The sequence below is a fragment of the Lissotriton vulgaris genome, chromosome 4_1 (assembly GCF_964263255.1).
Source record: "Lissotriton vulgaris chromosome 4_1, aLisVul1.2, whole genome shotgun sequence".
Lineage (NCBI taxonomy): Eukaryota > Metazoa > Chordata > Amphibia > Caudata > Salamandridae > Lissotriton > Lissotriton vulgaris.
In genome coordinates this window covers 521,065,279-521,092,823 of record NC_141691.1, presented here as the reverse complement: position 1 = coordinate 521,092,823, position 27,545 = coordinate 521,065,279, and the positions used below count along the sequence as shown (strand labels likewise).

Genomic DNA, 27,545 nt, shown 5'->3' with positions numbered 1-27,545 from the left:
GCACATTTGTTAAGGTCAGCTGTTTTCATTTGGCCGCTTTAATAGGGTTTGAGTAAACGTTGACCTGTAGCAGCGGACACGAGGACTCGCGCAAACGGCTATTGAGGGGAGCATGTGGTTTTCACCTTTAAGGAGGTGAAGCACAAGCATGCCTAAGGAATGGTGGCTTAATCACCTGGTGTAAGAGGAAAGTGCTTTGAGGCATTCGGATCAAAGCCATTTTTGTAAACGTATCATCTGTGTACGTTCAAAATGCCAGCTTTTATCTATGAGCAGACATAATCACTTATTCTTTAAAGTCAAATTAATATTTTTTCACTCCCCTGAGATGTTGGTCATATTATAAACATGGACATACCACAGTGTAGAAGAAACCTATTTTTTCAGTGTAATAACCATAATTTCATTTTAATAAAGCACTTCATACCGCCCTTGTGCTGTTTCTAAGCCGCTGTAAATACCAGCTGTTGCCATTACCCAGTTTAGTAATACTGTATTACTCACATAATTTTTGTGCAACTAAAAGCAAACTGTTTGTTGTCAAACAACCTTATGTACTAAAATTTGCTCACATGCCCTATGGTAATTGTTGGGATTGGTAGAAAGAAATGATTTTTAAACCACGATTTAAAACCTGTGTTGTTATTTCTGCTGTCATTTCAATCATCATGTATCAGACATAAAATGCAGTGACCGAGGAAGCGGATTGATTTTACAGTGTGCTTTCCTCCACCCGTCCTAACATGTCGGTAATGGAAGATCCTCACGTGGGCTCCAGATAATCATGTTTTATCGCTGCAGAGAGCAGGCATCCGAGTGATGGCTGCCTGAACCCCAGCCGGATCAATAGCCAGCAGACAGGTCATCGAACGGGTGGAAGGCTGAGTCAGCCTTGCAGGTTTGAAATCATGCCATCCAAATCATCTCATCTCAGCAGCAGTCTTTTATTCACCAAGCAGCCCGTGTACAACAGGCGCTACAAAGGGTAGAAAGTTCTTATCCATAGAACTGCCTCGCAACAACGGACATCAGGAATATCTGTAAATGTTGGCAACGAAGGTGACTGTGGACAGTACGAACAAAACAGGCTCCAGACAAACTGACCACCAATCCCAACAAGCAGACACACGAGCTACGAAGTGTCTTGTAACACACTGTTTGTTACCTCGCACATTTTGTTTGCTTTAGATACTTGCATCCGGCCACCATTGCCTGTCACTTTTATTTCTCCTGTAATGCTCCGATTGCTATCTCATGTATTTTGGTCGCTCACTAGTGTCACTTTTGATCCATGTAACTTAATGTTTGCTTTTATATTTTGTTACTCGTGTATCATTATTGGTCCTTTTGTGAAGCGCTCTGACACCTTCGGGTAAAGTTCGCGCTATATAAAATTGCACAAATAAATAAATTTAAAACGCCGGGTCAGCGCCAAAGCGATGGTGCATGCAGGGAGCAGTTCTTCATCATCCGCCGGACACTTACATGGAACCTAGTCATTATTACCGTCTAGCCTTTGCGAGCATCAATACCAACCTTTCCTGTTTTATTGCGTTTCAGAGTAAAATAGAGAGAGGCGCAGCCGTTTTTTTTTTGCGGAGCACAGGGAATTTGTGGCACGACGTGTTCATTTATTGACGCTTAGTTTGTGTGACCTTTTCCGTCTCCAGTGGCTGACTGACATAGAGGGCCGGCGTCTTCTGAGCTATGGGATTCTAATGAATAGGAGGGCCGAGCAGATAATGAAAGTCGCTGAACATTAACTTTCAATTTCATGAGTGTCTAAATGCTGCAGACTAAAAACAATAACGGGAGAAAGGTTCCCAAAGTTTTCTTACCGTGGCGCCGACATCCTCGCAGTGCGTGCGTCAGACAGTGTGTGTGCCACCCCCAAGCGCGGCATCCAATGGGATGCTGCACCGGTGGACCAGCCAATCCTGGCGCAGCATGCAGCGCCAGGATTGGCTAGCGTGGCATATTTTCTGCTCGCCCTGTCGCCCTCTGTAAACCCGGGCTGTGGCAGGCGAACAGCACCCCTGGGTCCCGCTGGGGATCTTACAGTGCGCATGCTTGGAAAAGTTTTCAACTTTCCCAAGCATGCGCACTATAAGTTCCCCAGCGGGACTGCCCACTACGGTCTGCTGCAGCCTGAGTGTCTGTCACTCAAGCTGCAGCAGGCCACCCCCCCTGCACATTCGAGGCGGCTGATTGTTCAGCGCAATGTCTTTTATTTAGATAGGCTGGCGGCCGCAATGCGTCCATGGTGGCTGGTGGGGCTACGCCCCAATGGACGCACCGCTGCTGTCCAGGACGCCATTTGGAGACAAAGCCTGTGGCCCAGTCAAAGGAGGACTACCTGCCACATGCCATGGGGTCAGAAGCTTACAAAAGGAAGCACACCTCGGAATACAGGATAGCACTTGCTCAAGAGCCTTGCCTCCCACCGTGGAAAGCAGCTCTAAAGGAACCTTGCGAAAATCATATTTTGAGCAATACTGCGTCATGCTAGGCAAATTGTGAGTCAGAAAAGCAACTTCATTTCGAGAAGCCCTGACCTACGGGAAGGAAAAGCTTTCAAGGTCAGAAGAGGGACTTTTCCCTGACCGGGAATCGAACCCGGGCCGCGGCGGTGAGAGCGCCGAATCCTAACCACTAGACCACCAGGGAGCCCAGAGCTGTACAGCAAAAGTTCATACACTGCTCTCCGAGTGACAAAGCTCATGGGTGCTGAAAACATATTTTATTCTACAGCAAATATGAATCGGAACTTAATCCTCATGATGCCACCAGACTGTCTGTCACTTCCAGGCACAGGCCATCCTCTCCCCCTTGCTACTAAACCGATGAATTCCTGCACAATCAGGATCCCCGGGAAAACACAAGAGGGACACCTAGTGGCTGCTGATGGTGCACAGACTGCTGGTACACCTTCTCTCACCTATCTCGTTATTCAGCTTGCTGGAAGAATACATTGCGCTTAAGCGATTCAAGAGTGCAAAGGAGAAGAGTGCTCCAAAGTAGATGTATGCATCACAGCAGGGTTTTCCATTAATTTACCTTTCTGTTGAGCTGGTACTGCACTTCACGCCAACATAGAGCACCTGACTGGGTGGGGGACTGCGTGCGCACGAAGATGGCTTAGGTCAATGGGGGTAAAGCAACCTGGGGCACAGGAGAACAAGCCCCATTCCTCTGCTTTCATCTATTGGGAGGGGTGCCTTTTTAAAGACCTTATTTTAAAAAAGATACACAGACAAATTAAGCAATCTATGCATTAGAGGGATCGTCCCTGACCAGGAATTGAACACGGGCCGCGGTAGTGAAAGCGCCCAATCCTAGCCTCTAGACCACCAGGGAAGAGATGCTCTAGTGTGCCTGCCTTGCTCACCCCCTTATTGTGACTAAGCTAACTCCAATATAAAGATTAACGGTAAAGTCCGAGTGAGAGAAAGTTAGGTGTCACACAGTGTGTTTGTTATAAGCAATTACTTTTAACCTCCTGCAAAAGCCTTTTAACCCTTTGCATGCTGATGACGGAACCGCTCTGTCATCAGCTGCGGGCGCGCTGTGCTGATGACGGAGCGGTTCCGTCATGGCCCAGCCGCCGCGCCTGCGCGGCGCTGATTTCGCGCCTGCGCTGGCGTTCTAATGAGCGGGGCGGGTCATGACGGAACCGCTCCGTCACCAGCATAGCTCAACCGCGGCTGGTGACGGAGAGGCTCCGTCAACAGCATGCGGCCGCCGCGCGGCCGCCCCGCCCCTTTAGCGCTGCGGCGGAATAGCCGCCGCAGCGAAGGGGTTAACTCTGCAATCACCTCTTGCTGGACAGCCAGTGCTACAGCAGCAAGCATAAAAAGGGAGTTGAAGAAAGTAAATCCTTGGGTCTCACCAGGGTGGCCGAGTGGTTAAGGCATTGGACTTAAGATCCAATGGGCGTTTGTCCGCATGGGTTCGAGTCCCATTCCTGGTATGGGTTTTCTGCAGGTTTGTAGGAACGTGCAGATGCTTTTGAAAAGCATTTTCCTCTGCCCTCCTCCGCCTCCCACTGCCCCTCCCCAACGGTCCCCATTCAAGCCTCAGGTGTGGGGTCTGCTGCTACTCTTCTACAAGCATGGATGCTTCCCAGAGCAATGAAGTGCCATCTACACAGAGCCCCTGCCTATAGAAATACACCTCCTATGTCTTTTTCCACTATAGGGAGCAGGAGAAACTGATTGCTTCCTGGGTAACATGGGTCTGCCGCTAGAATTTGTTAACCCGGCTCTTGCAGATTTCTCCCCTTTTTTTGATTTACGCCTACAGGCTCTCCCTTCCCAGTGGAGCAGGATCTGCTGATGCAGGCCCGGCTGGCTCAAACGTGCAAAGGGTTCTCCACAGGCCTCTGGGAAAGACATTGAGCAGAGTTGCCTGCCCCGCCTCCTCTCGCCTTCAGAACGGGCTTCCAAACGGGCAATGCCCTGACGGGTCCCCCACAAACTATCCTGCCCAAGCCCACACCCCTGTATATGAGGGTGACCCATGTCCCTCACCCTCCATGCTCGAATGGAAGGCACTTTCTGTGAGTAGATGCTCTAGTGAGCCTGCCTTGCTCACCCCCTTATTGTGACTAAGCTAACTCCAATATAAAAATTAACGGTAAAGTCCGAGTGGGAGAAAGTAAGGTGTCACACAGTGTGTTTGTTATAAGCAATTACTTTTAACCTCCTGCAAAAGCCTTTTAACTCTGCAATCACCTCTTGCTGGACAGCCGGTGCTACAGCAGCAAGCATAAAAAGGGAGTTAAAGAAAGTAAATCCTTGGGTCTCACCTGGGTGGCCGAGTGGTTAAGGCGTTGGACTTAAGATCCAATGGACGCTTGTCCGCATGGGTTCGAGCCCCATTCCTGGTATGGGTTTTCAGCAGGTTTGTAGGAACGTGCAGATGCTTTTGAAAAGCATTTTCCTCCGCCCTCCTCGGCCTCCCACTGCCCCTCCCCAACGGTCCCCATTCAAGCCTCAGGTGTGGAGTCTGCTGCTACTCTTCTACCAGCATGGATGCTTCCCAGAGCAATGAAGTGCCATCTACACAGAGCCCCTGCCTAGAGAAATACACCTCCTATGTCTTTTTCCACTATAGGGAGCAGGAGAAACTGATTGCTTCCTGGGCAACATGGGTCTGCCACTAGAATTTGTTAACCCGGCTCTTGCAGATTTCTCCCCTTTTTTTGATTTACGCCTACAGGCTCTCCCTTCCCAGTGGAGCAGGATCTGCTGATGCAGGCCCGGCTGGCTCAAACGTGCAAAGGGTTCTCCACAGGCCTCTGGGAAAGACATTGAGCAGAGTTGCCTGCCCCGCCTCCTCTCGCCTTCAGAACGGGCTTCCAAACGGGCAATGCCCTGACGGGTCCCCCGCAAACTATCCTGCCCAAGCCCACACCCCTGTATATGAGGGTGACCCATGTCCCTCACCCTCCATGCTCGAATGGAAGGCACTTTCTGTCCTGAGGGAAGCACCAGACAGGCATCTCTCAGGCCAGGCAGACACCTGCAGTACCTGTTAAGCTCCAAAGCCTGTACATTCCCAAGATGCAACACGTCACTATGCAAATCAGGCAGCCTTTGCCACACCCTCCCTGCCTCTGGCCTCTGCCGCTTTCCGCACGTGCAGCTCAGCTTTTTCTTACCCAGAGGCAGACTTCCGTTTTAGCAAACAGGTGGGTTGCAGTCGGTCCAGGACGCCATTTGGAGACAAAGCCTGTGGCCCAGTAAAAGGAGGACTACCTGCCACATGCCATGGGGTCAGAAGCCTACAAAAGGAAGCGCGCCTCGGAATACAGGATCTCACTTGCTCAAGAGCCTTGCCTCCCACCGTGGAAAGCAGCTCTAAAGGAACCTTGCGAAAATCATATTTTGAGCAATACTGCGTCATGCTAGGCAAATTGTGAGTCAGAAAAGCAACTTCATTTTGAGAAGCCCTGACCTACGGGAAGGAAAAGCTTTCAAGGCCAGAAGAGGGACTTTTCACTGACCGAGAATCGAACCCGGGCCGCGGCGGTGAGAGCGCTGAATCCTAACCACTAGACTACCAGGGAGCCCAGAGCTGTGCAGCAAAAGTTCATACACTGCTCTCCGAGTGACAAAGCTCATGGGTGCTGAAAACATATTTTATTCTACAGCAAATATGAATCGGAACTTAATCCTCATGATGCCACCAGACTGTCTGTCACTTCCAGGCACAGGCCATCCTCTCCCCCTTGCTACTGAACCGATGAATTCCTGCACAATCAGGATCCCCGGGAAAACACAAGAGGGACACCTAGTGGCTGCTGATGGCGCACAGACTGCTGGTACACCTTCTCTCACCTATCTCGTTATTCAGCTTGCTGGAAGAATACATTGCGCTTAAGCGATTCAAGAGTGCAAAGGAGAAGAGTGCTCCAAAGTAGATGTATGCATCACAGCAGGGTTTTCCAGCAATTTACCTTTCTGTTGAGCTGGTACTGCACTTCACGCCAACATAGAGCACCTGACTGGGCGGGGGACTGCGTGCGCACGAAGGTGGCTTAGGTCAATGGGGGTAAAGCAACCTGGGGCACAGGAGAACAAGCCCCATTCCTCTGCTTTCATCTATTGGGAGGGGTGCCTTTTTAAAGTACTTCTTTTAAAAAAGATACACAGACAAATTAAGCAATCTATGCTTTAGAGGGATCTTCCCTGACCGGGAATCGAACCCGGGCCGCGGCGGTGAAAGCGCCGAATCCTAGCCACTAGACCACCAGGGAGGAGATGCTCTAGTGAGCCTGCCTTGCTCACCCCCTTATTGTGACTAAGCTAACTCCAATATAAAAATTAACGGTAAAGTCCGAGTGGGAGAAAGTAAGGTGTCACACAGTGTGTTTGTTATAAGCAATTACTTTTAACCTCCTGCAAAAGCCTTTTAACTCTGCAATCACCTCTTGCTGGACAGCCGGTGCTACAGCAGCAAGCATAAAAAGGGAGTTAAAGAAAGTAAATCCTTGGGTCTCACCTGGGTGGCCGAGTGGTTAAGGCGTTGGACTTAAGATCCAATGGACGCTTGTCCGCATGGGTTCGAGCCCCATTCCTGGTATGGGTTTTCAGCAGGTTTGTAGGAACGTGCAGATGCTTTTGAAAAGCATTTTCCTCCGCCCTCCTCGGCCTCCCACTGCCCCTCCCCAACGGTCCCCATTCAAGCCTCAGGTGTGGAGTCTGCTGCTACTCTTCTACCAGCATGGATGCTTCCCAGAGCAATGAAGTGCCATCTACACAGAGCCCCTGCCTAGAGAAATACACCTCCTATGTCTTTTTCCACTATAGGGAGCAGGAGAAACTGATTGCTTCCTGGGCAACATGGGTCTGCCACTAGAATTTGTTAACCCGGCTCTTGCAGATTTCTCCCCTTTTTTTGATTTACGCCTACAGGCTCTCCCTTCCCAGTGGAGCAGGATCTGCTGATGCAGGCCCGGCTGGCTCAAACGTGCAAAGGGTTCTCCACAGGCCTCTGGGAAAGACATTGAGCAGAGTTGCCTGCCCCGCCTCCTCTCGCCTTCAGAACGGGCTTCCAAACGGGCAATGCCCTGACGTGTCCACCACAAACTATCCTGCCCAAGCCCACACCCCTGTATATGAGGGTGACCCATGTCCCTCACCCTCCATGCTCGAATGGAAGGCACTTTCTGTCCTGAGGGAAGCACCAGACAGGCATCTCTCAGGCCAGGCAGACACCTGCAGTACCTGTTAAGCTCCAAAGCCTGTACATTCCCAAGATGCAACAGGTCACTATGCAAATCAGGCAGCCCTTGCCACACCCTCCCTGCCTCTGGCCTCTGCCGCTTTCCGTACGTGCAGCTCAGCTTTTTCTTACCCAGAGGCAGACTTCCGTTTTAGCAAACAGGTGGGTTGCAGTCGGTCCAGGACGCCATTAGGAGACAAAATCTGTGGCCCAGTCAAAGGAGGACTACCTGCCACATGCCATGGGGTCAGAAGCCTACAAAAGGAAGCACACCTCGGAATACAGGATATCACTTGTTCAAGAGCCTTGCCTCCCACCGTGGAAAGCAGCTCTAAAGGAACCTTGCGAAAATCATATTTTGAGCAATACTGAGTCATGCTAGGCAAATTGTGAGTCAGAAAAGCAACTTCATTTTGAGAAGCCCTGACCTATGGGAAGGAAAATCTTTCAAGGCCAGAAGAGGGACTTTTCCCAGACCGAGAATCAAACCCGGGCCGCGGCGGTGAGAGCGCCGAATCCTAACCATTAGACCACCAGGGAGCCCAGAGCTGTGCAGCAAAAGTTCATACACTGCTCTCCGAGTGACAAAGCTCATGGGTGCTGAAAACATATTTTATTCTACAGCAAATATGAATCGGAACTTAATCCTCATGATGCCACCAGACTGTCTGTCACATCCAGGCACAGGCCATGCTCTCCCCCTTGCTACTGAACCGATGAATTCCTGCACAATCAGGATCCCCGGGAAAACACAAGAGGGACACCTAGTGGCTGCTGATGGCGCACAGACAGCTGGTACACCTTCTCTCACCTATCTCGTTATTCAGCTTGCTGGAAAAATACATTGCGCTTAAGCGATTCAAGAGTGCACAGGAGAAGAGTGCTCCAAAGTAGATGTATGCATCAAAGCAGGGTTTTCCAGCAATTTACCTTTCTGTTGAGCTGGTACTGCACTTCACGCCAACATAGAGCACCTGACTGGGTGGGGGACTGCGTGCGCACAATGGTGGCTTAGGTCAATGGGGGCAAAGCAACCTGGGGCACAGGAGAACAAGCCCCATTCCTCCGCTTTCATCTATTGGGAGGGGTGCCTTTTTAAAGACCTTCTTTTAAAAAAGATACACAGACAAATTAAGCAATCTATGCATTAGAGGGATCTTCCCTGACCGGGAATCGAACCCGGCCCGCGGCGGTGAAAACACCGAATCCTAGCCACTAGACCACCAGGGAGGAGATGCTCTAGTGTGCCTGCCTTGCTCACCCCCTTATTGTGACTAAGCTAACTCCAATATAAAAATTAACGGTAAAGTCCGAGTGGGAGAAAGTTAGGTGTCACACAGTGTGTTTGTTATAAGCAATTACTTTTAACCTCCTGCAAAAGCCTTTTAACTCTGCAATCACCTCTTGCTGGACAGCCGGTGCTACAGCAGCAAGCATAAAAAGGGAGTTGAAGAAAGTAAATCCTTGGGTCTCACCAGGGTGGCTGAGTGGTTAAGGCGTTGGACTTAAGATCCAATGGCCGTTTGTCCGCATGGGTTCGAGCCCCATTCCTGGTATGGGTTTTCAGCAGGTTTGTAGGAACGTGCAGATGCTTTTGAAAAGCATTTTCCTCCGCCCTCCTCGGCCTCCCACTGCCCCTCCCCAACGGTCCCCATTCAAGCCTCAGGTGTGGAGTCTGCTGCTACTCTTCTACCAGCATGGATGCTTCCCAGAGCAATGAAGTGCCATCTACACAGAGCCCCTGCCTAGAGAAATACACCTCCTATGTCTTTTTCCACTATAGGGAGCAGGAGAAACTGATTGCTTCCTGGGCAACATGGGTCTGCCGCTAGAATTTGCAGATTTCTCCCCTTTTTTTGATTTACGCCTACAGGCTCTCCCTTCCCAGTGGAGCAGGATCTGCTGATGCAGGCCCGGCTGGCTCAAACGTGCAAAGGGTTCTCCATAGGCCTCTGGGAAAGACATTGAGCAGAGTTGCCTGCCCCGCCTCCTCTCGCCTTCAGAACGGGCTTCCAAACGGGCAATGCCCTGACGGGTCCCCCACAAACTATCCTGCCCAAGCCCACACCCCTGTATATGAGGGTGACCCATGTCCCTCACCCTCCATGCTCGAATGGAAGGCACTTTCTGTCCTGAGGGAAGCACCAGACAGGCATCTCTCAGGCCAGGCAGACACCTGCAGTACCTGTTAAGCTCCAAAGCCTGTACATTCCCAAGATGCAACACGTCACTATGCAAATCAGGCAGCCCTTGCCACACCCTCCCTGCCTCTGGCGTCTGCCGCTTTCCGCACGTGCAGCTCAGCTTTTTCTTACCCAGAGGCAGACTTCCGTTTTAGCAAACAGGTGGGTTGCAGTCGGTCCAGGACTCCATTTGGAGACAAAGCCTGTGGCCCAGTCAAAGGAGGACTACCTGCCACATGCCATGGGGTCAGAAGCCTACAAAAGGAAGCGCGCCTCGGAATACAGGATCTCACTTGCTCAAGAGCCTTGCCTCCCACCGTGGAAAGCAGCTCTAAAGGAACCTTGCGAAAATCATATTTTGAGCAATACTGCGTCATGCTAGGCAAATTGTGAGTCAGAAAAGCAACTTCATTTTGAGAAGCCCTGACCTACGGGAAGGAAAAGCTTTCAAGGCCAGAAGAGGGATTTTTCACTGACCGAGAATCGAACCCGGGCCGCGGCGGTGAGAGCGCTGAATCCTAACCACTAGACTACCAGGGAGCCCAGAGCTGTGCAGCAAAAGTTCATACACTGCTCTCCGAGTGACAAAGCTCATGGGTGCTGAAAACATATTTTATTCTACAGCAAATATGAATCGGAACTTAATCCTCATGATGCCACCAGACTGTCTGTCACTTCCAGGCACAGGCCATCCTCTCCCCCTTGCTACTGAACCGATGAATTCCTGCACAATCAGGATCCCCGGGAAAACACAAGAGGGACACCTAGTGGCTGCTGATGGCGCACAGACTGCTGGTACACCTTCTCTCACCTATCTCGTTATTCAGCTTGCTGGAAGAATACATTGCGCTTAAGCCATTCAAGAGTGCAAAGGAGAAGAGTGCTCCAAAGTAGATGTATGCATCACAGCAGGGTTTTCCAGCAATTTACCTTTCTGTTGAGCTGGTACTGCACTTCACGCCAACATAGAGCACCTGACTGGGCGGGGGACTGCGTGCGCACGAAGGTGGCTTAGGTCAATGGGGGTAAAGCAACCTGGGGCACAGGAGAACAAGCCCCATTCCTCCGCTTTCATCTATTGGGAGGGGTGCCTTTTTAAAGACCTTCTTTTAAAAAAGATACACAGACAAATTAAGCAATCTATGCTTTAGAGGGATCTTCCCAGACGGGGAATCGAACCCGGGCTGCCGCGGTGGAAGCGCGGAATCCTAGCCAATAGACCACCAGGGAGGAGATGCTCTAGTGTGCCTGCCTTGCTCACCCCCTTATTGTGACTAAGCTAACTCCAATATAAAGATTAACGGTAAAGTCCGAGTGGGAGAAAGTTAGGTGTCACACAGTGTGTTTGTTATAAGCAATTACTTTTAACCTCCTGCAAAAGCCTTTTAACTCTGCAATCACCTCTTGCTGGACAGCCGGTGCTACAGCAGCAAGCATAAAAAGGGAGTTGAAGAAAGTAAATCCTTGGGTCTCACCAGGGTGGCTGAGTGGTTAAGGCATCTGACTTAAGATCCAATGGACGTTTGTCCGCATGGGTTCGAGCCCCATTCCTGGTATGGGTTTTCAGCAGGTTTGTAGGGACGTGCAGATGCTTTTGAAAAGCATTTTCCTCTGCCCTCCTCCGCCTCCCACTGCCCCTCCCCAACGGTCCCCATTCAAGCCTCAGGTGTGGTGTCTGCTGCTACTCTTCTACCAGCATGGATGCTTCCCAGAGCAATGAAGTGCCATCTACACAGAGCCCCTGCCTAGAGAAATACACCTCCTATGTCTTTTTCCACTATAGGGAACAGGAGAAACTGATTGCTTCCTGGGCAACATGGGTCTGCCGCTAGAATTTGTTAACCCGGCTCTTGCAGATTTCTCCCCTTTTTTTGATTTACGCCTACAGGCTCTACCTTCCCAGTGGAGCAGGATCTGCTGATGCAGGCCCGGCTGGCTCAAACGTGCAAAGGGTTCTCCACAGGCCTCTGGGAAAGACATTGAGCAGAGTTGCCTGCCCCGCCTCCTTTCACCTTCAGAACGGGCTTCCAAACGGGCAATGCCCTGACGTGTCCCCCACAAACTATCCTGCCCAAGCCCACACCCCTGTATATGAGGGTGACCCATGTCCCTCACCCTCCATGCTCGAATGGAAGGCACTTTCTGTCCTGAGGGAAGCACCAGACAGGCATCTCTCAGGCTAGGCAGACACCTGCAGTACCTGTTAAGCTCCAAAGCCTGTACATTCCCAAGATGCAACAGGTCACTATGCAAATCAGGCAGCCCTTGCCACACCCTCCCTGCCTCTGGCCTCTGCCGCTTTCCGTACGTGCAGCTCAGCTTTTTCTTACCCAGAGGCAGACTTCCGTTTTAGCAAACAGGTGGGTTGCAGTCGGTCCAGGACGCCATTTGGAGACAAAGCCTGTGGCCCAGTCAAAGGAGGACTACCTGCCACATGCCATGGGTTCAGAAGCCTACAAAAGGAAGCACACCTCGGAATACAGGATCTCACTTGCTCAAGAACCTTGCCTCCCACCGTGGAAAGCAGCTCTAAAGGAACCTTGCGAAAATCATATTTTGAGCAATACTGAGTCATGCTAGGCAAATTGTGAGTCAGAAAAGCAACTTCATTTTGAGAAGCCCTGACCTACGGGAAGGAAAATCTTTCAAGGCCAGAAGAGGGACTTTTCCCTGACCGAGAATCGAACCCGGGCCGCGGCGGTGAGAGCGCCGAATCCTAACCATTAGACCACCAGGGAGCCCAGAGCTGTGCAGCAAAAGTTCATACACTGCTCTCCGAGTGACAAAGCTCATGGGTGCTGAAAACATATTTTATTCTACTGCAAATATGAATCGGAACTTAATCCTCATGATGCCACCAGACTGTCTGTCACATCCAGGCACAGGCCATCCTCTCCCCCTTGCTACTGAACCGATGAATTCCTGCACAATCAGGATACCCGGGAAAACACAAGAGGGACACCTAGTGGCTGCTGATGGCGCACAGACAGCTGGTACACCTTCTCTCACCTATCTCGTTATTCAGCTTGCTGGAAGAATACATTGCGCTTAAGCGATTCAAGAGTGCACAGGAGAAGAGTGCTCCAAAGTAGATGTATGCATCACAGCAGGGTTTTCCAGCAATTTACCTTTCTGTTGAGCTGGTACTGCACTTCACGCCAACATAGAGCACCTGACTGGGTGGGGGACTGCGTGCGCACAAAGGTGGCTTAGGTCAATGGGGGCAAAGCAACCTGGGGCACAGGAGAACAAGCCCCATTCCTCCGCTTTCATCTATTGGGAGGGGTGCCTTTTTAAAGACCTTCTTTTAAAAATGATACACAGACAAATTAAGCAATCTATGCTTTAGAGGGATCTTCCCTGACCGGGAATCGAACCCGGGCCGCGGCGGTGAAAGCGCCGAATCCTAGCCACTAGACCACCAGGGAGGAGATGCTCTAGTGTGCCTGCCTTGCTCACCCCCTTATTGTGACTAAGCTAACTCCAATATAAAAATTAACGGTAAAGTCCGAGTGGGAGAAAGTTAGGTGTCACACAGTGTGTTTGTTATAAGCAATTACTTTTAACCTCCTGCAAAAGCCTTTTAACTCTGCAATCACCTCTTGCTGGACAGCCGGTGCTACAGCAGCAAGCATAAAAAGGGAGTTGAAGAAAGTAAATCCTTGGGTCTCACCAGGGTGGCTGAGTGGTTAAGGCGTTGGACTTAAGATCCAATGGCCGTTTGTCTGCATGGGTTCGAGCCCCATTCCTGGAATGGGTTTTCAGCAGGTTTGTAGGAACGTGCCGATGCTTTTGAAAAGCATTTTCCTCCGCCCTCCTCGGCCTCCCACTGCCCCTCCCCAACGGTCCCCATTCAAGCCTCAGGTGTGGAGTCTGCTGCTACTCTTCTACCAGCATGGATGCTTCCCAGAGCAATGAAGTGCCATCTACACAGAGCCCCTGCCTAGAGAAATACACCTCCTATGTCTTTTTCCACTATAGGGAGCAGGAGAAACTGATTGCTTCCTGGGCAACATGGGTCTGCCGCTAGAATTTGCAGATTTCTCCCCTTTTTTTGATTTACGCCTACAGGCTCTCCCTTCTCAGTGGAGCAGGATCTGCTGATGCAGGCCCGGCTGGCTCAAACGTGCAAAGGGTTCTCCACAGGCCTCTGGGAAAGAAATTGAGCAGAGTTTCCTGCCCGCCTCCTCTCGCCTTCCGAACGGGCTTCCGAACGGGCAATGCCCTGACGGGTCCCCCACAACCTATCCTGCCCATGCCCACACCCCTGTATATGAGGGTGACCCATGTCCCTCACCCTCCATGCTCGAATGGAAGGCCTGTGTGTCCTGACGGGAGCACCAGACAGGCATCTCTCAGGCCAGGCAGACACCTGCAGTACCTGTTAAGCTCCAAAGCCTGTACATTCCCAAGATGCAACAGGTCACTATGCAAATCAGGCAGCCCTTGCCACACCCTCCCCGCCTCTGGCCTCTGCCGCTTTCCGTACGTGCAGCTCAGCTTTTTCTTACCCAGAGGCAGACTTCCGTTTTAGCAAACAGGTGGGTTGCAGTGGGTCCAGGACGCCATTTGGAGACAAAGCCTGCGGCCCAGTCAAAGGAGGACTACCTGCCACACGCCATGGGGTCAGAAGCCTACAAAAGGAAGCGCTCCTCGGAATACAGGATCTCACTTGCTCAAGAGCCTTGCCTCCCACCGTGGGAACAAGCTCTAAAGGAACCTTGCGAAAATCATATTTTGAGCGATACTGCGTCATGCTAGGCACATTGTGAGTCAGAAAAGCAACTTCATTTTGAGAAGCCCTGACCTACGGGAAGGAAAAGCTTTCAAGGTCAGAAGAGGGACTTTTCCCTGACCGGGAATCGAACCCGGGCCGCGGTGGTGAGAGCGCTGAATCCTAACCACTAGACCACCAGGGAGCCCAGAGCCATGCAGCAAAAGTTCATACACTGCTCTCCGAGTGACAAAGCTCATGGGTGCTGAAAACATATTTTATTCTACAGCAAATATGAATCGGAACTTAATCCTCATGATGCCACCAGACTGCCTGTCACTTCCAGGCACAGGCCATCCTCTCCCCCTTGCTACTGAACCGATGAATTCCTGCACAATCAGGATCCCCGGGAAAACACAAGAGGGACACCTAGTGGCTGCTGATGGCGCACAGACAGCTGGTACACCTTCTCTCACCTATCTCGTTATTCAGCTTGCTGGAAGAATACATTGCGCTTAAGTGATTCAAGAGTGCAAAGGAGAAGAGTGCTCCAAAGTAGATGTATGCATCACAGCAGGGTTTTCCAGCAATTTACCTTTCTGTTGAGCTGGTACTGCACTTCACGCCAACATAGAGCACCTGACTGGGTGGGGGACTGCGTGCGCACAAAGGTGGCTTAGGTCAATGGGGGCAAAGCAACCTGGGGCACAGGAGAACAAGCCCCATTCCTCCGCTTTCATCTATTGGGAGGGGTGCCTTTTTAAAGACGTTCTTTTAAAAAAGATACACAGACAAATTAAGCAATCTATGCTTTAGAGGGATCTTCCCTGACCGGGAATCGAACCCGGGCCGCGGCGGTGAAAGCGCCGAATCCGAGCCACTAGACCACCAGGGAGGAGATGCTCTAGTGTGCCTGCCTTGCTCACCCCCTTATTGTGACTAAGCTAACGCCAATATAAAAATTAACGGTAAAGTCCGAGTGGGAGAAAGTTAGGTGTCACACAGTGTGTTTGTTATAAGCAATTACTTTTAACCTCCTGCAAAAGGCTTTTAACTCTGCAATCACCTCTTGCTGGACAGCCGGTGCTACAGCAGCAAGCATAAAAAGGGAGTTGAAGAAAGTAAATCCTTGGGTCTCACCAGGGTGGCTGAGTGGTTAAGGTGTTGGACTTAAGATCCAATGGACGTTTGTCCGCATGGGTTCGAGCCCCATTCCTGGTATGGGTTTTCAGCAGGTTTGTAGGAACGTGCAGATGCTTTTGAAAAGCATTTTCCTCCGCCCTCCTCGGCCTCCCACTGCCCCTCCCCAACGGTCCCCATTCAAGCCTCAGGTGTGGAGTCTGCTGCTACTCTTCTACCAGCATGGATGCTTCCCAGAGCAATGAAGTGCCATCTACACAGAGCCCCTGCCAAGAGAAATACACCTCCTATGTCTTTTTTCCACTATAGGGAGCAGGAGAAACTGATTGCTTCCTGGGCAACATGGGTCTGCCGCTAGAATTTGTTAACCCGGCTCTTACAGATTTCTCCCCTTTTTTTGATTTACGCCTACAGGCTCTCCCTTCCCACTGGAGCAAGATCTGCTGATGCAGGCCCGGCTGGCTCAAACGTGCAAAGGGTTCTCCATAGGCCTCTGGGAAAGACATTGAGCAGAGTTGCCTGCCCCGCCTCCTCTCGCCTTCCGAACGGGCTTCCAAACTAGCAATGCCCTGACGGGTCCCCCACAAACTATCTTGCCCAAGCCCACACCCCTGTATATGAGGGTGACCCATGTCCCTCACCCTCCATGCTCGAATGGAAGGCACTGTCTGTCCTGAGGGGAGCACCAGACAGGCATCTCTCAGGCCAGGCAGACACCTGCAGTACCTGTTAAGCTCCAAAGCCTGTACATTCCCAAGATGCAACAGGTCACTATGCAAATCAGGCAGCCCTGGCCACACCCTCCCTGCCTCTGGCCTCTGCCGCTTTCCGTACATCCAGCTCAGCTTTTTCTTACCCAGAGGCAGACTTCCGTTTTAGAAAACAGGTGGGTTGCAGTCGGTCCAGGACGCCATTTGGAGACAAAGCCTGTGGCCCAGTCAAAGGAGGACTACCTGCCACATGCCATGGAGTCAGAAGCCTACAAAAGGAAGCACACCTCGGAATACAGGATAGCACTTGCTCAAGAGCCTTGCCTCCCACCGTGGAAAGCAGCCCTAAAGGAACCTTGCGAAAATCATATTTTGAGCAATACTGCGTCATGCTAGGCAAATTGTGAGTCAGAAAAGCAACTTTATTTTGAGAAGCCCTGACCTACGGGAAGGAAAAGCTTTCAAGGTCAGAAGAGGGATTTTTCCCTGACCGGGAATCGAACCCAGGCCGCGGCGGTAAGAGCACCGAATCCTACCCACTAGACTACCAGGGAGCCCAGAGCTGTGCAGCAAAAGTTCATACACTGCTCTCCGAGTGACAAAGCTCATGGGTGCTGAAAACATATTTTATTCTACAGCAAGTATGAATCGGAACTTAATCCTCATGATGCCACCAGACTGTCTGTCACTTCCAGGCACAGGCCATCCTCTCCCCCTTGCTACTGAACCGATGAATTCCTGCACAATCAGGATCCCCGGGAAAACACAAGAGGGACACCTAGTGGCTGCTGATGGCGCACAGACTGCTGGTACACCTTCTCTCACCTATCTCGTTATTCAGCTTGCTGGAAGAATACATTGCCCTTAAGCGATTCAAGAGTGCAAAGGAGAAGAGTGCTCCAAAGTAGATGTATGCATCACAGCAGGGTTTTCCAGCAATTTACCTTTCTGTTGAGCTGGTACTGCACTTCACACCAACATAGAGCACCTGACTGGGTGGTGGACTGCGTGCGCATGAAGGTGGATTAGGTCAATGGGGGTAAAGCAACCTGGGGCACAGGAGAACAAGCCCCATTCCTCTGCTTTCATCTATTGGAAGGGGTGCCTTTTTAAAGTACTTCTTTTAAAAAAGATACACAGACAAATTAAGCAATCTATGCTTTAGAGGGATCTTCCCTGACCGGGAATCGAACCCGGGCCGCGGCGGTGAAAGCGCCGAATCCTAGCCACTAGACCACCAGGGAGGAGATGCTCTAGTGTGCCTGCCTTGCTCACCCCCTTATTGTGACTAAGCTAACTCCAATATAAAAATTAACGGTAAAGTCCGAGTGGGAGAAAGTTAGGTGTCACACAGTGTGTTTGTTATAAGCAATTACTTTTAACCTCCTGCAAAAGCCTTTTAACTCTGCAATCACCTCTTGCTGGACAGCCGGTGCTACAGCAGCAAGCATAAAAAGGGAGTTGAAGAAAGTAAATCCTTGGGTCTCACCAGGGTGGCCGAGTGGTTAAGGCGTTGGACTTAAGATCCAATGGACGTTTGTCCGCATGGGTTCAAGCCCCATTCCTGGTATGGGTTTTCAGCAGGTTTGTAGGAACGTGCAGATGCTTTTGAAAAGCATTTTCCTCCGCCCTCCTCGGCCTCCCACTGCCCCTCCCCAACGGTCCCCATTCAAGCCTCAGGTGGTGAGTCTGCTGCTACTCTTCTACCAGCATGGATGCTTCCCAGAGCAATGAAGTGCCATCTACACCGAGCCCCTGCCTAGAGAAATACACCTCCTATGTCTTTTTCCACTATAGGGAGCAGGAGAAACTGATTGCTTCCTGGGCAACGTGGGTCTGCCGCTAGAATTTGCAGATTTCTCCCCTTTTTTTGATTTATGCCTACAGGCTCTCCCTTCCCAGTGGAGCAGGATCTGCTGATGCAGGCCCGGCTGGCTCAAACGTGCAAAGGGTTCTCCACAGGCCTCTGGGAAAGAAATTGAGCAGAGTTTCCTGCCTCGCCTTCCGAACGGGCTTCCAAACGGGCAATGCCCTGACGGGTCCCCCACAACCTATCCTGCCCATGCCCACACCCCTGTATATGAGGGTGACCCATGTCCCTCACCCTCCATGCTCGAATGGAAGGCCTGTGTGTCCTGAGGGGAGCACCAGACAGGCATCTCTCAGGCCAGGCAGACACCTGCAGTACCTGTTAAGCTCCAAAGCCTGTACATTCCCAAGATGCAACAGGTCACTATGCAAATCAGGCAGCCCTTGCCACACCCTCCCTGCCTCTGGCCTCTGCCGCTTTCCGTACGTGCAGCTCAGCTTTTTCTTACCCAGAGGCAGACTTCCGTTTTAGCAAACAGGTGGGTTGCAGTGGGTCCAGGACGCCATTTGGAGACAAAGCCTGCGGCCCAGTCAAAGGAGGACTACCTGCCACACGCCATGGGGTCAGAAGCCTACAAAAGGAAGCGCGCCTCGGAATACAGGATCTCACTTGCTCAAGAGCCTTGCCTCCCACCGTGGGAAGCAGCTCTAAAGGAACCTTGCGAAAATCATATTTTGAGCGATACTGCGTCATGCTAGGCACATTGTGAGTCAGAAAAGCAACTTCATTTTGAGAAGCCCTGACCTACGGGAAGGAAAAGCTTTCAAGGTCAGAAGAGGGACTTTTCCCTGACCGGGAATCGAACCCGGGCCGCGGCGGTGAGAGCGCCAAATCCTAACCACTAGACCACCAGGGAGCCCAGAGCCATGCAGCAAAAGTTCATACACTGCTCTCCGAGTGACAAAGCTCATGGGTGCTGAAAACATATTTTATTCTACAGCAAATATGAATCGGAACTTAATCCTCATGATGCCACCAGACTGCCTGTCACTTCCAGGCACAGGCCATCCTCTCCCCCTTGCTACTGAACCGATGAATTCCTGCACAATCAGGATCCCCGGGAAAACACAAGAGGGACACCTAGTGGTACACCTTCTCTCACCTATCTCGTTATTCAGCTTGCTGGAAGAATACATTGCGCTTAAGCGATTCAAGAGTGCAAAGGAGAAGAGTGCTCCAAAGTAGATGTATGCATCACAGCAGGGTTTTCCAGCAATTTACCTTTCTGTTGAGCTGGTACTGCACTTCACGCCAACATAGAGCACCTGACTGGGTGGGGGACTGCGTGCGCACAAAGGTGGCTTAGGTCAATGGGGGCAAAGCAACCTGGGGCACAGGAGAACAAGCCCTATTCCTCCGCTTTCATCTATTGGGAGGGGTGCCTTTTTAAAGACGTTCTTTTAAAAAAGATACACAGACAAATTAAGCAATCTATGCTTTAGAGGGATCTTCCCTGACCGGGAATCGAACCCGGGCCGCGGCGGTGAAAGCGCCGAATCCTAGCCACTAGACCACCAGGGAGGAGATGCTCTAGTGTGCCTGCCTTGTTCACCCCCTTATTGTGACTAAGCTAACTCCAATATAAAAATTAACGGTAAAGTCCGAGTGGGAGAAAGTTAGGTGTCACACAGTGTGTTTGTTATAAGCAATTACTTTTAACCTCCTGCAAAAGCCTTTTAACTCTGCAATCACCTCTTGCTGGACAGCCGGTGCTACAGCAGCAAGCATAAAAAGGGAGTTGAAGAAAGTAAATCCTTGGGTCTCACCAGGGTGGCTGAGTGGTTAAGGCGTTGGACTTAAGATCCAATGGACGTTTGTCCGCATGGGTTCGAGCCCCATTCCTGGTATGGGTTTTCAGCAGGTTTGTAGGAACGTGCAGATGCTTTTGAAAAGCATTTTCCTCCGCCCTCCTCGGCCTCCCACTGCCCCTCCCCAACGGTCCCCATTCAAGCCTCAGGTGTGGAGTCTGCTGCTACTCTTCTACCAGCATGGATGCTTCCCAGAGCAATGAAGTGCCATCTACACAGAGCCCCTGCCTAGAGAAATACACCTCCTATGTCTTTTTCCACTATAGGGAGCAGGAGAAACTGATTGCTTCCTGGGCAACATGGGTCTGCCGCTAGAATTTGCAGATTTCTCCCCTTTTTTTGATTTACGCCTACAGGCTCTCCCTTCCCAGTGGATCAGGATCTTCTGATGCAGGCCCGGCTGGCTCAAACGTGCAAAGGGTTCTCCACAGGCCTCTGGGAAAGAAATTGAGCAGAGTTTCCTGCCCCGCCTCCTCTCGCCTTCCGAACGGGCAATGCCCTGACGGGTCCCCCACAACCTATCCTGCCCATGCCCACACCCCTGTATATGAGGGTGACCCATGTCCCTCACCCTCCATGCTCGAATGGAAGGCCTGTGTGTCCTGAGGGGAGCACCAGACAGGCATCTCTCAGGCCAGGCAGACACCTGCAGTACCTGTTAAGCTCCAAAGCCTGTACATTCCCAAGATGCAACAGGTCACTATGCAAATCAGGCAGCCCTTGCCACACCCTCCCCGCCTCTGGCCTCTGCCGCTTTCCGTACGTGCAGCTCAGCTTTTTCTTACCCAGAGGCAGACTTCCGTTTTAGCAAACAGGTGGGTTGCAGTGGGTCCAGGACGCCATTTGGAGACAAAGCCTGCGGCCCAGTCAAAGGAGGACTACCTGCCACACGCCATGGGGTCAGAAGCCTACAAAAGGAAGCGCTCCTCGGAATACAGGATCTCACTTGCTCAAGAGCCTTGCCTCCCACCGTGGGAACAAGCTCTAAAGGAACCTTGCGAAAATCATATTTTGAGCGATACTGCGTCATGCTAGGCACATTGTGAGTCAGAAAAGCAACTTCATTTTGAGAAGCCCTGACCTACGGGAAGGAAAAGCTTTCAAGGTCAGAAGAGGGACTTTTCCCTGACCGGGAATCGAACCCGGGCCGCGGTGGTGAGAGCGCTGAATCCTAACCACTAGACCACCAGGGAGCCCAGAGCCATGCAGCAAAAGTTCATACACTGCTCTCCGAGTGACAAAGCTCATGGGTGCTGAAAACATATTTTATTCTACAGCAAATATGAATCGGAACTTAATCCTCATGATGCCACCAGACTGCCTGTCACTTCCAGGCACAGGCCATCCTCTCCCCCTTGCTACTGAACCGATGAATTCCTACACAATCAGGATCCCCGGGAAAACACAAGAGGGACACCTAGTGGCTGCTGATGGCGCACAGACAGCTGGTACACCTTCTCTCACCTATCTCGTTATTCAGCTTGCTGGAAGAATACATTGCGCTTAAGTGATTCAAGAGTGCAAAGGAGAAGAGTGCTCCAAAGTAGATGTATGCATCACAGCAGGGTTTTCCAGCAATTTACCTTTCTGTTGAGCTGGTACTGCACTTCACGCCAACATAGAGCACCTGACTGGGTGGGGGACTGCGTGCGCACAAAGGTGGCTTAGGTCAATGGGGGCAAAGCAACCTGGGGCACAGGAGAACAAGCCCCATTCCTCCGCTTTCATCTATTGGGAGGGGTGCCTTTTTAAAGACGTTCTTTTAAAAAAGATACACAGACAAATTAAGCAATCTATGCTTTAGAGGGATCTTCCCTGACCGGGAATCGAACCCGGGCCGCGGCGGTGAAAGCGCCGAATCCGAGCCACTAGACCACCAGGGAGGAGATGCTCTAGTGTGCCTGCCTTGCTCACCCCCTTATTGTGACTAAGCTAACGCCAATATAAAAATTAACGGTAAAGTCCGAGTGGGAGAAAGTTAGGTGTCACACAGTGTGTTTGTTATAAGCAATTACTTTTAACCTCCTGCAAAAGGCTTTTAACTCTGCAATCACCTCTTGCTGGACAGCCGGTGCTACAGCAGCAAGCATAAAAAGGGAGTTGAAGAAAGTAAATCCTTGGGTCTCACCAGGGTGGCTGAGTGGTTAAGGTGTTGGACTTAAGATCCAATGGACGTTTGTCCGCATGGGTTCGAGCCCCATTCCTGGTATGGGTTTTCAGCAGGTTTGTAGGAACGTGCAGATGCTTTTGAAAAGCATTTTCCTCCGCCCTCCTCGGCCTCCCACTGCCCCTCCCCAACGGTCCCCATTCAAGCCTCAGGTGTGGAGTCTGCTGCTACTCTTCTACCAGCATGGATGCTTCCCAGAGCAATGAAGTGCCATCTACACAGAGCCCCTGCCAAGAGAAATACACCTCCTATGTCTTTTTTCCACTATAGGGAGCAGGAGAAACTGATTGCTTCCTGGGCAACATGGGTCTGCCGCTAGAATTTGTTAACCCGGCTCTTACAGATTTCTCCCCTTTTTTTGATTTACGCCTACAGGCTCTCCCTTCCCACTGGAGCAAGATCTGCTGATGCAGGCCCGGCTGGCTCAAACGTGCAAAGGGTTCTCCATAGGCCTCTGGGAAAGACATTGAGCAGAGTTGCCTGCCCCGCCTCCTCTCGCCTTCCGAACGGGCTTCCAAACTAGCAATGCCCTGACGGGTCCCCCACAAACTATCTTGCCCAAGCCCACACCCCTGTATATGAGGGTGACCCATGTCCCTCACCCTCCATGCTCGAATGGAAGGCACTGTCTGTCCTGAGGGGAGCACCAGACAGGCATCTCTCAGGCCAGGCAGACACCTGCAGTACCTGTTAAGCTCCAAAGCCTGTACATTCCCAAGATGCAACAGGTCACTATGCAAATCAGGCAGCCCTGGCCACACCCTCCCTGCCTCTGGCCTCTGCCGCTTTCCGTACATCCAGCTCAGCTTTTTCTTACCCAGAGGCAGACTTCCGTTTTAGAAAACAGGTGGGTTGCAGTCGGTCCAGGACGCCATTTGGAGACAAAGCCTGTGGCCCAGTCAAAGGAGGACTACCTGCCACATGCCATGGAGTCAGAAGCCTACAAAAGGAAGCACACCTCGGAATACAGGATAGCACTTGCTCAAGAGCCTTGCCTCCCACCGTGGAAAGCAGCCCTAAAGGAACCTTGCGAAAATCATATTTTGAGCAATACTGCGTCATGCTAGGCAAATTGTGAGTCAGAAAAGCAACTTCATTTTGAGAAGCCCTGACCTACGGGAAGGAAAAGCTTTCAAGGTCAGAAGAGGGATTTTTCCCTGACCGGGAATCGAACCCAGGCCGCGGCGGTAAGAGCGCCGAATCCTACCCACTAGACTACCAGGGAGCCCAGAGCTGTGCAGCAAAAGTTCATACACTGCTCTCCGAGTGACAAAGCTCATGGGTGCTGAAAACATATTTTATTCTACAGCAAGTATGAATCGGAACTTAATCCTCATGATGCCACCAGACTGTCTGTCACTTCCAGGCACAGGCCATCCTCTCCCCCTTGCTACTGAACCGATGAATTCCTGCACAATCAGGATCCCCGGGAAAACACAAGAGGGACACCTAGTGGCTGCTGATGGCGCACAGACTGCTGGTACACCTTCTCTCACCTATCTCGTTATTCAGCTTGCTGGAAGAATACATTGCCCTTAAGCGATTCAAGAGTGCAAAGGAGAAGAGTGCTCCAAAGTAGATGTATGCATCACAGCAGGGTTTTCCAGCAATTTACCTTTCTGTTGAGCTGGTACTGCACTTCACACCAACATAGAGCACCTGACTGGGTGGGGGACTGCGTGCGCATGAAGGTGGATTAGGTCAATGGGGGTAAAGCAACCTGGGGCACAGGAGAACAAGCCCCATTCCTCTGCTTTCATCTATTGGAAGGGGTGCCTTTTTAAAGTACTTCTTTTGAAAAAGATACACAGACAAATTAAGCAATCTATGCTTTAGAGGGATCTTCCCTGACCGGGAATCGAACCCGGGCCGCGGCGGTGAAAGCGCCGAATCCTAGCCACTAGACCACCAGGGAGGAGATGCTCTAGTGTGCCTGCCTTGCTCACCCCCTTATTGTGACTAAGCTAACTCCAATATAAAAATTAACGGTAAAGTCCGAGTGGGAGAAAGTTAGGTGTCACACAGTGTGTTTGTTATAAGCAATTACTTTTAACCTCCTGCAAAAGCCTTTTAACTCTGCAATCACCTCTTGCTGGACAGCCGGTGCTACAGCAGCAAGCATAAAAAGGGAGTTGAAGAAAGTAAATCCTTGGGTCTCACCAGGGTGGCCGAGTGGTTAAGGCGTTGGACTTAAGATCCAATGGACGTTTGTCCGCATGGGTTCGAGCCCCATTCCTGGTATGGGTTTTCAGCAGGTTTGTAGGAATGTGCAGATGCTTTTGAAAAGCATTTTCCTCCGCCCTCCTCGGCCTCCCACTGCCCCTCCCCAACGGTCCCCATTCAAGCCTCAGGTGGTGAGTCTGCTGCTACTCTTCTACCAGCATGGATGCTTCCCAGAGCAATGAAGTGCCATCTACACCGAGCCCCTGCCTAGAGAAATACACCTCCTATGTCTTTTTCCACTATAGGGAGCAGGAGAAACTGATTGCTTCCTGGGCAACGTGGGTCTGCCGCTAGAATTTGCAGATTTCTCCCCTTTTTTTGATTTATGCCTACAGGCTCTCCCTTCCCAGTGGAGCAGGATCTGCTGATGCAGGCCCGGCTGGCTCAAACGTGCAAAGGGTTCTCCACAGGCCTCTGGGAAAGAAATTGAGCAGAGTTTCCTGCCCCGCCTCCTCTCGCCTTCCGAACGGGCTTCCAAACGGGCAATGCCCTGACGGGTCCCCCACAACCTATCCTGCCCATGCCCACACCCCTGTATATGAGGGTGACCCATGTCCCTCACCCTCCATGCTCGAATGGAAGGCCTGTGTGTCCTGAGGGGAGCACCAGACAGGCATCTCTCAGGCCAGGCAGACACCTGCAGTACCTGTTAAGCTCCAAAGCCTGTACATTCCCAAGATGCAACAGGTCACTATGCAAATCAGGCAGCCCTTGCCACACCCTCCCTGCCTCTGGCCTCTGCCGCTTTCCGTACGTGCAGCTCAGCTTTTTCTTACCCAGAGGCAGACTTCCGTTTTAGCAAACAGGTGGGTTGCAGTGGGTCCAGGACGCCATTTGGAGACAAAGCCTGCGGCCCAGTCAAAGGAGGACTACCTGCCACACGCCATGGGGTCAGAAGCCTACAAAAGGAAGCGCGCCTCGGAATACAGGATCTCACTTGCTCAAGAGCCTTGCCTCCCACCGTGGGAAGCAGCTCTAAAGGAACCTTGCGAAAATCATATTTTGAGCGATACTGCGTCATGCTAGGCACATTGTGAGTCAGAAAAGCAACTTCATTTTGAGAAGCCCTGACCTACGGGAAGGAAAAGCTTTCAAGGTCAGAAGAGGGACTTTTCCCTGACCGGGAATCGAACCCGGGCCGCGGCGGTGAGAGCGCCGAATCCTAACCACTAGACCACCAGGGAGCCCAGAGCCATGCAGCAAAAGTTCATACACTGCTCTCCGAGTGACAAAGCTCATGGGTGCTGAAAACATATTTTATTCTACAGCAAATATGAATCGGAACTTAATCCTCATGATGCCACCAGACTGCCTGTCACTTCCAGGCACAGGCCATCCTCTCCCCCTTGCTACTGAACCGATGAATTCCTGCACAATCAGGATCCCCGGGAAAACACAAGAGGGACACCTAGTGGTACACCTTCTCTCACCTATCTCGTTATTCAGCTTGCTGGAAGAATACATTGCGCTTAAGCGATTCAAGAGTGCAAAGGAGAAGAGTGCTCCAAAGTAGATGTATGCATCACAGCAGGGTTTTCCAGCAATTTACCTTTCTGTTGAGCTGGTACTGCACTTCACGCCAACATAGAGCACCTGACTGGGTGGGGGACTGCGTGCGCACAAAGGTGGCTTAGGTCAATGGGGGCAAAGCAACCTGGGGCACAGGAGAACAAGCCCTATTCCTCCGCTTTCATCTATTGGGAGGGGTGCCTTTTTAAAGACGTTCTTTTAAAAAAGATACACAGACAAATTAAGCAATCTATGCTTTAGAGGGATCTTCCCTGACCGGGAATCGAACCCGGGCCGCGGCGGTGAAAGCGCCGAATCCTAGCCACTAGACCACCAGGGAGGAGATGCTCTAGTGTGCCTGCCTTGTTCACCCCCTTATTGTGACTAAGCTAACTCCAATATAAAAATTAACTGTAAAGTCCGAGTGGGAGAAAGTTAGGTGTCACACAGTGTGTTTGTTATAAGCAATTACTTTTAACCTCCTGCAAAAGCCTTTTAACTCTGCAATCACCTCTTGCTGGACAGCCGGTGCTACAGCAGCAAGCATAAAAAGGGAGTTGAAGAAAGTAAATCCTTGGGTCTCACCAGGGTGGCTGAGTGGTTAAGGCGTTGGACTTAAGATCCAATGGACGTTTGTCCGCATGGGTTCGAGCCCCATTCCTGGTATGGGTTATCAGCAGGTTTGTAGGAACGTGCAGATGCTTTTGAAAAGCATTTTCCTCCGCCCTCCTCGGCCTCCCACTGCCCCTCCCCAACGGTCCCCATTCAAGCCTCAGGTGTGGAGTCTGCTGCTACTCTTCTACCAGCATGGATGCTTCCCAGAGCAATGAAGTGCCATCTACACAGAGCCCCTGCCTAGAGAAATACACCTCCTATGTCTTTTTCCACTATAGGGAGCAGGAGAAACTGATTGCTTCCTGGGCAACATGGGTCTGCCGCTAGAATTTGCAGATTTCTCCCCTTTTTTTGATTTACGCCTACAGGCTCTCCCTTCCCAGTGGAGCAGGATCTTCTGATGCAGGCCCGGCTGGCTCAAACGTGCAAAGGGTTCTCCACAGGCCTCTGGGAAAGAAATTGAGCAGAGTTTCATGCCCCGCCTCCTCTCGCCTTCCGAACGGGCAATGCCCTGACGGGTCCCCCACAACCTATCCTGCCCATGCCCACACCCCTGTATATGAGGGTGACCCATGTCCCTCACCCTCCATGCTCGAATGGAAGGCCTGTGTGTCCTGAGGGGAGCACCAGACAGGCATCTCTCAGGCCAGGCAGACACCTGCAGTACCTGTTAAGCTCCAAAGCCTGTACATTCCCAAGATGCAACAGGTCACTATGCAAATCAGGCAGCCCTTGCCACACCCTCCCCGCCTCTGGCCTCTGCCGCTTTCCGTACGTGCAGCTCAGCTTTTTCTTACCCAGAGGCAGACTTCCGTTTTAGCAAACAGGTGGGTTGCAGTGGGTCCAGGACGCCATTTGGAGACAAAGCCTGCGGCCCA

At 51.3% G+C, this 27,545-nt stretch overlaps 27 non-coding genes across 27 annotated transcripts; 12 read left to right on the top strand and 15 right to left on the bottom strand.

Moving 5' to 3' along the window:
- Positions 1-2,595: 2,595 nt before the first annotated feature.
- Positions 2,596-2,667, bottom strand: TRNAE-CUC (transfer RNA glutamic acid (anticodon CUC)). Its single transcript has one exon. It is a non-coding gene; the product is annotated as a tRNA-Glu (tRNA).
- Positions 2,668-3,887: 1,220 nt separating this feature from the next.
- On the top strand, positions 3,888-3,970 carry TRNAL-UAA (transfer RNA leucine (anticodon UAA)). The gene has a single exon. It is a non-coding gene; the product is annotated as a tRNA-Leu (tRNA).
- Positions 3,971-4,805: 835 nt separating this feature from the next.
- Positions 4,806-4,888, top strand: TRNAL-UAA (transfer RNA leucine (anticodon UAA)). Its single transcript has one exon. It is a non-coding gene; the product is annotated as a tRNA-Leu (tRNA).
- A 1,800-nt stretch (positions 4,889-6,688) lies between these two features.
- Positions 6,689-6,760, bottom strand: TRNAE-UUC (transfer RNA glutamic acid (anticodon UUC)). Its single transcript has one exon. It is a non-coding gene; the product is annotated as a tRNA-Glu (tRNA).
- Positions 6,761-7,003: 243 nt separating this feature from the next.
- On the top strand, positions 7,004-7,086 carry TRNAL-UAA (transfer RNA leucine (anticodon UAA)). Its single transcript has one exon. It is a non-coding gene; the product is annotated as a tRNA-Leu (tRNA).
- Positions 7,087-8,886: 1,800 nt separating this feature from the next.
- Positions 8,887-8,958, bottom strand: TRNAE-UUC (transfer RNA glutamic acid (anticodon UUC)). Its single transcript has one exon. It is a non-coding gene; the product is annotated as a tRNA-Glu (tRNA).
- A 243-nt stretch (positions 8,959-9,201) lies between these two features.
- Positions 9,202-9,284, top strand: TRNAL-UAA (transfer RNA leucine (anticodon UAA)). The gene has a single exon. It is a non-coding gene; the product is annotated as a tRNA-Leu (tRNA).
- Positions 9,285-11,384: 2,100 nt separating this feature from the next.
- TRNAL-UAA (transfer RNA leucine (anticodon UAA)) lies at positions 11,385-11,467 on the top strand. Its single transcript has one exon. It is a non-coding gene; the product is annotated as a tRNA-Leu (tRNA).
- A 1,110-nt stretch (positions 11,468-12,577) lies between these two features.
- Positions 12,578-12,649, bottom strand: TRNAE-CUC (transfer RNA glutamic acid (anticodon CUC)). The gene has a single exon. It is a non-coding gene; the product is annotated as a tRNA-Glu (tRNA).
- Positions 12,650-13,267: 618 nt separating this feature from the next.
- TRNAE-UUC (transfer RNA glutamic acid (anticodon UUC)) lies at positions 13,268-13,339 on the bottom strand. The gene has a single exon. It is a non-coding gene; the product is annotated as a tRNA-Glu (tRNA).
- Positions 13,340-13,582: 243 nt separating this feature from the next.
- Positions 13,583-13,665, top strand: TRNAL-UAA (transfer RNA leucine (anticodon UAA)). The gene has a single exon. It is a non-coding gene; the product is annotated as a tRNA-Leu (tRNA).
- Positions 13,666-14,758: 1,093 nt separating this feature from the next.
- On the bottom strand, positions 14,759-14,830 carry TRNAE-CUC (transfer RNA glutamic acid (anticodon CUC)). Its single transcript has one exon. It is a non-coding gene; the product is annotated as a tRNA-Glu (tRNA).
- Positions 14,831-15,448: 618 nt separating this feature from the next.
- On the bottom strand, positions 15,449-15,520 carry TRNAE-UUC (transfer RNA glutamic acid (anticodon UUC)). Its single transcript has one exon. It is a non-coding gene; the product is annotated as a tRNA-Glu (tRNA).
- A 243-nt stretch (positions 15,521-15,763) lies between these two features.
- TRNAL-UAA (transfer RNA leucine (anticodon UAA)) lies at positions 15,764-15,846 on the top strand. The gene has a single exon. It is a non-coding gene; the product is annotated as a tRNA-Leu (tRNA).
- A 1,801-nt stretch (positions 15,847-17,647) lies between these two features.
- TRNAE-UUC (transfer RNA glutamic acid (anticodon UUC)) lies at positions 17,648-17,719 on the bottom strand. Its single transcript has one exon. It is a non-coding gene; the product is annotated as a tRNA-Glu (tRNA).
- A 243-nt stretch (positions 17,720-17,962) lies between these two features.
- Positions 17,963-18,045, top strand: TRNAL-UAA (transfer RNA leucine (anticodon UAA)). The gene has a single exon. It is a non-coding gene; the product is annotated as a tRNA-Leu (tRNA).
- A 1,084-nt stretch (positions 18,046-19,129) lies between these two features.
- Positions 19,130-19,201, bottom strand: TRNAE-CUC (transfer RNA glutamic acid (anticodon CUC)). Its single transcript has one exon. It is a non-coding gene; the product is annotated as a tRNA-Glu (tRNA).
- A 593-nt stretch (positions 19,202-19,794) lies between these two features.
- TRNAE-UUC (transfer RNA glutamic acid (anticodon UUC)) lies at positions 19,795-19,866 on the bottom strand. The gene has a single exon. It is a non-coding gene; the product is annotated as a tRNA-Glu (tRNA).
- A 243-nt stretch (positions 19,867-20,109) lies between these two features.
- Positions 20,110-20,192, top strand: TRNAL-UAA (transfer RNA leucine (anticodon UAA)). Its single transcript has one exon. It is a non-coding gene; the product is annotated as a tRNA-Leu (tRNA).
- Positions 20,193-21,274: 1,082 nt separating this feature from the next.
- On the bottom strand, positions 21,275-21,346 carry TRNAE-CUC (transfer RNA glutamic acid (anticodon CUC)). The gene has a single exon. It is a non-coding gene; the product is annotated as a tRNA-Glu (tRNA).
- Positions 21,347-21,964: 618 nt separating this feature from the next.
- On the bottom strand, positions 21,965-22,036 carry TRNAE-UUC (transfer RNA glutamic acid (anticodon UUC)). Its single transcript has one exon. It is a non-coding gene; the product is annotated as a tRNA-Glu (tRNA).
- A 243-nt stretch (positions 22,037-22,279) lies between these two features.
- Positions 22,280-22,362, top strand: TRNAL-UAA (transfer RNA leucine (anticodon UAA)). The gene has a single exon. It is a non-coding gene; the product is annotated as a tRNA-Leu (tRNA).
- A 1,801-nt stretch (positions 22,363-24,163) lies between these two features.
- TRNAE-UUC (transfer RNA glutamic acid (anticodon UUC)) lies at positions 24,164-24,235 on the bottom strand. Its single transcript has one exon. It is a non-coding gene; the product is annotated as a tRNA-Glu (tRNA).
- A 243-nt stretch (positions 24,236-24,478) lies between these two features.
- TRNAL-UAA (transfer RNA leucine (anticodon UAA)) lies at positions 24,479-24,561 on the top strand. Its single transcript has one exon. It is a non-coding gene; the product is annotated as a tRNA-Leu (tRNA).
- Positions 24,562-25,655: 1,094 nt separating this feature from the next.
- Positions 25,656-25,727, bottom strand: TRNAE-CUC (transfer RNA glutamic acid (anticodon CUC)). The gene has a single exon. It is a non-coding gene; the product is annotated as a tRNA-Glu (tRNA).
- A 593-nt stretch (positions 25,728-26,320) lies between these two features.
- On the bottom strand, positions 26,321-26,392 carry TRNAE-UUC (transfer RNA glutamic acid (anticodon UUC)). Its single transcript has one exon. It is a non-coding gene; the product is annotated as a tRNA-Glu (tRNA).
- Positions 26,393-26,635: 243 nt separating this feature from the next.
- On the top strand, positions 26,636-26,718 carry TRNAL-UAA (transfer RNA leucine (anticodon UAA)). Its single transcript has one exon. It is a non-coding gene; the product is annotated as a tRNA-Leu (tRNA).
- Positions 26,719-27,545: the final 827 nt, after the last annotated feature.